Raw genomic sequence first — 6,000 nt, forward strand, 5'->3', positions numbered from 1 at the left:
ATTATTATTAATGATTTAAATTCAGTCCTAACATATTAATGTTTTATAATTTAAAATGTACATGTTATTATTAAAGTTATAAAACTTTCATTTAATGGACTGAGTAGGGATGACATGTGTCACTCACATGGTGCCAATTGCCAAAAGCATCATTTAATTTTTTTAAAAAAAATTATGGTCTAAAAGTATTGTAGTCTTAATAAAATAAATAAATAAAATTGGTAGTCTTAATTAATAATAACTAGATACATAAATATTTTTGACACATTTAAAAATGTGAGTGGTCAAAATCATATAATTCTGAAACACATAATGATTTTTCTTGTGAACCAAATGGAACACATGTTAAGATTTATTTGTCAAAATAGCGTCAACTGTAGTCTAACATCTTGTTATTAACGTTACTCATTCCAGATAATTTTTTTTAGGGAAAAGTAAAAAAAATACAATTTTAAATATGAGAATCTTCTAATATCAATATGAAGAAATAATTTTAGGTTTATAAAAGTTGAGACACAATTTTTGAAATCACACTTTAAATAAATTTTTAGCTTAACTAAAAAATCAGCATGTGTATTTTTTTATATTTAATAGTGATTTGTTAATTCTACGAGTTTAAAATAGTATAGTAAAAGTTTTAATAAATTTAAAAATTTTTCGAAGATAATTTTTATTTTTATTTTTAATAAGAGCATCAAAATTAGATCTTTCATTTTTTTTATAATTTAGTAACTTTATTTTGTTTACTTTTTATTATTTTTTAAATATAATAAATAATTAATATACAGTTATAATTTCATTTTTAGTAATTAATATTTGTTTAATAAAAAATTAAAAGCTCAAACATATCACACAATTTTATAAGAAAAATATAAAATTTAAAATACTAATTATTTTTTAAATTCTTATATAAAACTTTAAACGTTAAGGAAAAAAGAATGAAAGGCAGAAATATTTTCAAAAATTTATTTTCCTACAAGAAAACTAGTATCACAAAAATATGTTGAGATTTGAAATAGAATAAAATATGTTAACCCAACTTCCAAAAAATGAGAAAGCAGATAATAAAGACAATAAGAAAAAAAAAATACTCCAAAGATAATATAATAATATAATGTAAAGAAATTAACATTGAGTTAAGATCATTTATATTAATATTAACGAGTCAGGAGAATCAAGATCACGGAAGATCTAATCAAGATAAAGGTAACATTAGGTTGGATTTGACTTACTAAAAATACATATTAGCTAAGATCAAGCAAAATTTGTAATGTTTAAAGATAATTTGGATTGACGAAATTTAAAAACCAACGAGTGTGTATTAATTGGTATGAGATGATTTTAGCTTAAGTAGTGATTCCGGGATTGAGCCTTTATTAACATAATTGTCTTAAAATTCAATAGAGTAAATTTTATCATCGATGGTAAAATTTTTTTTATTAAAATATACTACTTTTGATCTTTTTTATAAAAAATAAATAAATAATTCTAAAATGCATTAATTGTTAAATTTTTTATATTCTTTTTTTTATTAAATATACAAATTATTAATTATACTATTTAATATCATGAGTATTCTTAGAATAAAATTTATATTTATATAAAACATAACTGACTTAATTATTTTTTTTATACTGATGATTTAATTTTTTATTTTTTAGAAAAAAAGACCAAAAGTAGTAATTAGTTAGATACTTAATGTGATGCTTGGATGCCACTATTTCGGATCAAAAGGAAATTTTAAAATAGTGTGGAATCTTGAATTTAAAACTTCTGCACTTCGCACAACAAAACTTGTGCTGCAAACTTTATGTATAAGAACCGTTTTCGTTTTATGTTTGGCTTCCTATTCTGTCAGTTAAGAAATGATTTTTTAAAAATAACTTTTATATTTTTATATTTATTTTTTATTTATCTTCCTCTCTTTTTTTTATCATATCAATTTCTTGTTTTTCTTTTCTTTTCTTTCTTTTTATTCCCTTTCTTCACCCACCTTACACTCAAAATGTGTCTTGATGTGTAATTATTATAAAAAAAAAAAAAAACAACTGAAACTTAAAAATATGAAATACATCAAAGATATGTTAAATGAAATGCTTTTTACATAGATATAGTAGTAGGATGTTTTGGGACTGGATCTTGATCGAACGGAGGAGCTTATCGAAATGCATATGGCACGAAACATAAATAAAGAGAAAGAAACAAGGACTTCTACATTGGGTCTTTTTGGTGAAACTTTGGTTGTCGAATAATGGGACTGTGTGACATGTTGTAAACTTGTGATCTTGGGATTGCTTTTCTGCAAAGAAAAAGGTTGGTTTTTGTTGGGAGTACAAAATGCCAATATGACAATGACCTCTTTATTCTCATTACACTAATATCCTCAACACACATTTGTGTCAACATCAGTTCACTTCTTGCTAGCACTTTGGTCTATCTTGTTCCTTTCTCTCCCTTGATGATGATCAGAGGTTTTATGGAGAACTGCCAGAAGCTCTTGACTGCACTGGGTAGATTGGTGCTTCAGTGATGGATTTCATGACTAATTAGTAGAATGATTAATTTTGCCTAAGCTGTTGGACCGTGCACTGATTAAGATAATTCATTAGAGTGGGAGATTCTGCATTAAAATCCTTAAGGAGATATTTCTACGTGTTAGTAATAGTAACATACAAGTATGTTGCCTTCTATAGAATTGTTTGTGGCAGGATAGAGGTAATTAAGATATGGGTACTTTGATATTTCACAACCTTCTACGCAGGTCCTCTCGAGATCGTGCATGTATAAAAAAGTAGAAAATGGCAAGGTAAATTTTGGGTACTGTAGCAACGATGTTCATAATAACATAACAATTAACTACAAGCGGCTCCGCCTCCTTTCAACGCCCCAATTGAGTAATAATAACTTATCGTTGCAAGGAATTTGCAAGTTCCTACTCGATCTCTAATTGTGCACCATATATACAGTCAGTTAATTCATGACACATAAAGATATAACAAATATCAATGTATAACTTTTGGTGATTTTACAGAATCACTGTAAATATAAGAAAATGTTTATTATTAACGTACTCTAACTTGAAAGAAGTGAGAAAGTCAAAGATTAATCTAAAAGAACATATAATATAGTTTAAATATAATTTGTTTTATTTTAGTCTCTTTATTTTTCTAAAATGATTTTGTTCTCAATATATTTGCAACTTAGGTATTTTAATCTCTCTTATTAATGTGGACAGACAAATAATCATTTTTATATGATAATATTTTCACTAATCACATCATTATTTAATGGCTAATAAAGATCAAAAGCGTCAACTCTAAAATATCATGGAATAAAACTATATTTTTTTTTACAAAGAATAAAAAGAAAATTTCAATAAATGTTTAAAAATATTCATCAAACCCTTTAAGATTGAAATTTAATAATTAAATGATAATTTTTTATTAAAAAGTATTTGTTATATTTTTTTTATATCTATAATAGAATAATGTATTTTTAATAAAAATTCGTTAAATTTTAAAAGTTAAGATGAACAAATCTTTAATGTTTTAGGGAAATTATTTTGGTTAAGCAATTTAATTAATGTTCTCCAATTGTGTATTTCGTTTTAGGTATGTCTCCGGTCGTTGGTATGATCAAGTTACCTACACACGAGAAGATAGTACCACAAAGTAGAAAATTTTGGTGGTCTACTGAGCTGTATGTCTGAGATGACAATAGCATCTAACTAGTCTATGTTGGAATGCACTTACCAAATAATGGCTATCTCTCCTTTATGAATTCAATGGTAGAAGTTGGGTGTACATTCTTTAAAACCTGCCCCAGCTCTTGCAATCTTGCTTGTGTCCAATGCCCTTTTGTATTACTTATTTTTGCTACGGAATCAATAAGGTTCACAATACATCTATACTAAATAGTATTGATATGTTTAATGTGGTTGGCACTGAAGTGGGATATTGTAGCCTGATGTGCCTGCAGCATTGGAACAATCATTAATGAGAATGCGAATTCTCACTCTAAAACTTGTTTGCCAACGTCTTCTTAATATTATATTCTCACTATATTTTCCGATTAATCATCCTAATGTTTTATAAAGAATGTTAAATAAAAAATAAATATTGTATTTAATATTTTAAAAATATAAAATATTCAATACTATGTTTAACAAAAAGAGAGTAGAAAGATGCTGTACGGGAGAATTTTAATTTATTCATGTAGAATGAATGATTCATAGCAAATGATAAATTGTATGCTAAATCCTCTTACAACATATTTTAATTGATTCTCGTATTTATCAAATAAAAATATTTAAAATGTTATGTTATTTCTTTTAATATTAAAAGGATTCATACATATCCGTTTAATACTTGATAATTAGAAGGATTAATTAGAGATTGTAGTTGCGAATAATAAAATACTCATTTAAATAATACTTCTTTGTCATTTATTTATCGGGTATTATTTTAAAAGTTTTAGTAATTTTAATTGTAAGATATTTTACCATTCATTTAGTGAATTTTTTTTCTTATTTATCCTTTATTTATCTATACAATTCAGTTAAAGATATCTTGTAAAAAATATTAGAGGGAATACAAGGACTCTTCATTTGGTAGCTTTAATTTAGCCTTACAAATATTGTCTCCGCAATTCCATTTATTAATCAGCGCATGCTTCAATTAATTGGATGCACTTTTGAGAGAAAAAGAAAAATCCTTGCAAGAATATATAGGGATGTGATATATTTTGCTTCTGACTTCAATGGTGTAGTTATGCATTTATATTTCAACGAACCATCTTCTGGTACTCGACTTCAATGCTTTGTAATTGCAGAGCGTAGCTCTTAAATATAGAAATCATATGGTCCACCTTGTAAGTTGAGTAGGTGTTTCAAAATAAATTTTAAACCTATCATTTTTTATCATTAATTTGATGCAGAAATTCAGCAGAAAGTGAAAGTAACCAAAACGAGCTTCAAAATTATCAATCATATCATACTGTCAGGAACTTCATGTGCAGAATAAATAACGACGAGCCTAGAAAAATGAAAACATATATATTAGAAACATACCAAAGAAAACAAATTCATAATTTCGTTTTTAATTTGTAGGCAGAGACACGAAAAAATGACACAAAAAGCTAAAACAGTGACCAAAATTATATTAGACACAAAAAAATGTCAAACTGAATTGTTTATTCTTGACAATGCCACCCTAACAGGTATTTGATTATTCATGGAAAAGCTAAAACAGTGACCAAAATTTCTATTTCATTGATGTCTTTCTTTGTCAAGGAAATAACCGATTGTTGATTTCCGACCATCTTCAGGTTTGTTACACTGTCTTCAGCTATCAAAAAGGTCATTCCTTGAAATGCTAGCACGACAATAGTTCATATATTCTTGAATTAATTGTAGTGTAGCAAACCAATTCTCAAATCAATTTGATTCCAACTGAACAGTGATTCTAGCACCCCACACACCTTTGTTGTCCAAGGCAACACGTGCACTTCATATTAACTAATAATAGCCACACGGTTGCCCCGAGATTGAAATATAATTTCGTGGGTCCACGAAAGTGCTTTAATTTATGCCACGCAACCATCAGTGTCCAATTCACAGTAGGTAGCAAGAAGAGCTTCTCGAGGAGAAGCATTACTAATGCTTGCATATATCTTATTACAATTGTGTGTGTTATTTATATCTTATCATAACCACAGGCAGGTAAATTAGACTCGTTACAATAAGCATAGAAAGTGACATTTCAACTTGTGTCACTCTTGGTTAGATGTGCCCATATATGGTGAAAGCTTCCACTCTAAAAAGATGGCCCACAATGTATGCATGGAAATGGACTAGCCACAAACTAGGCTTCTCCAGGTAAATGAAATTGAGAAGGGTTATGGATCTACTACTTACGCTCAATTAAATTCTTTAGCTATATATCTTCGTGTCACCCCCTACCATGGCCATGGGTCTATATTTTGCACGTGCTTTTTCTCTCC

The sequence above is a fragment of the Abrus precatorius genome, unplaced genomic scaffold, assembly GCF_003935025.1.
Source record: "Abrus precatorius isolate BTA unplaced genomic scaffold, Abrus_2018 Scaffold7, whole genome shotgun sequence".
NCBI classification, from domain to species: domain Eukaryota; kingdom Viridiplantae; phylum Streptophyta; class Magnoliopsida; order Fabales; family Fabaceae; genus Abrus; species Abrus precatorius.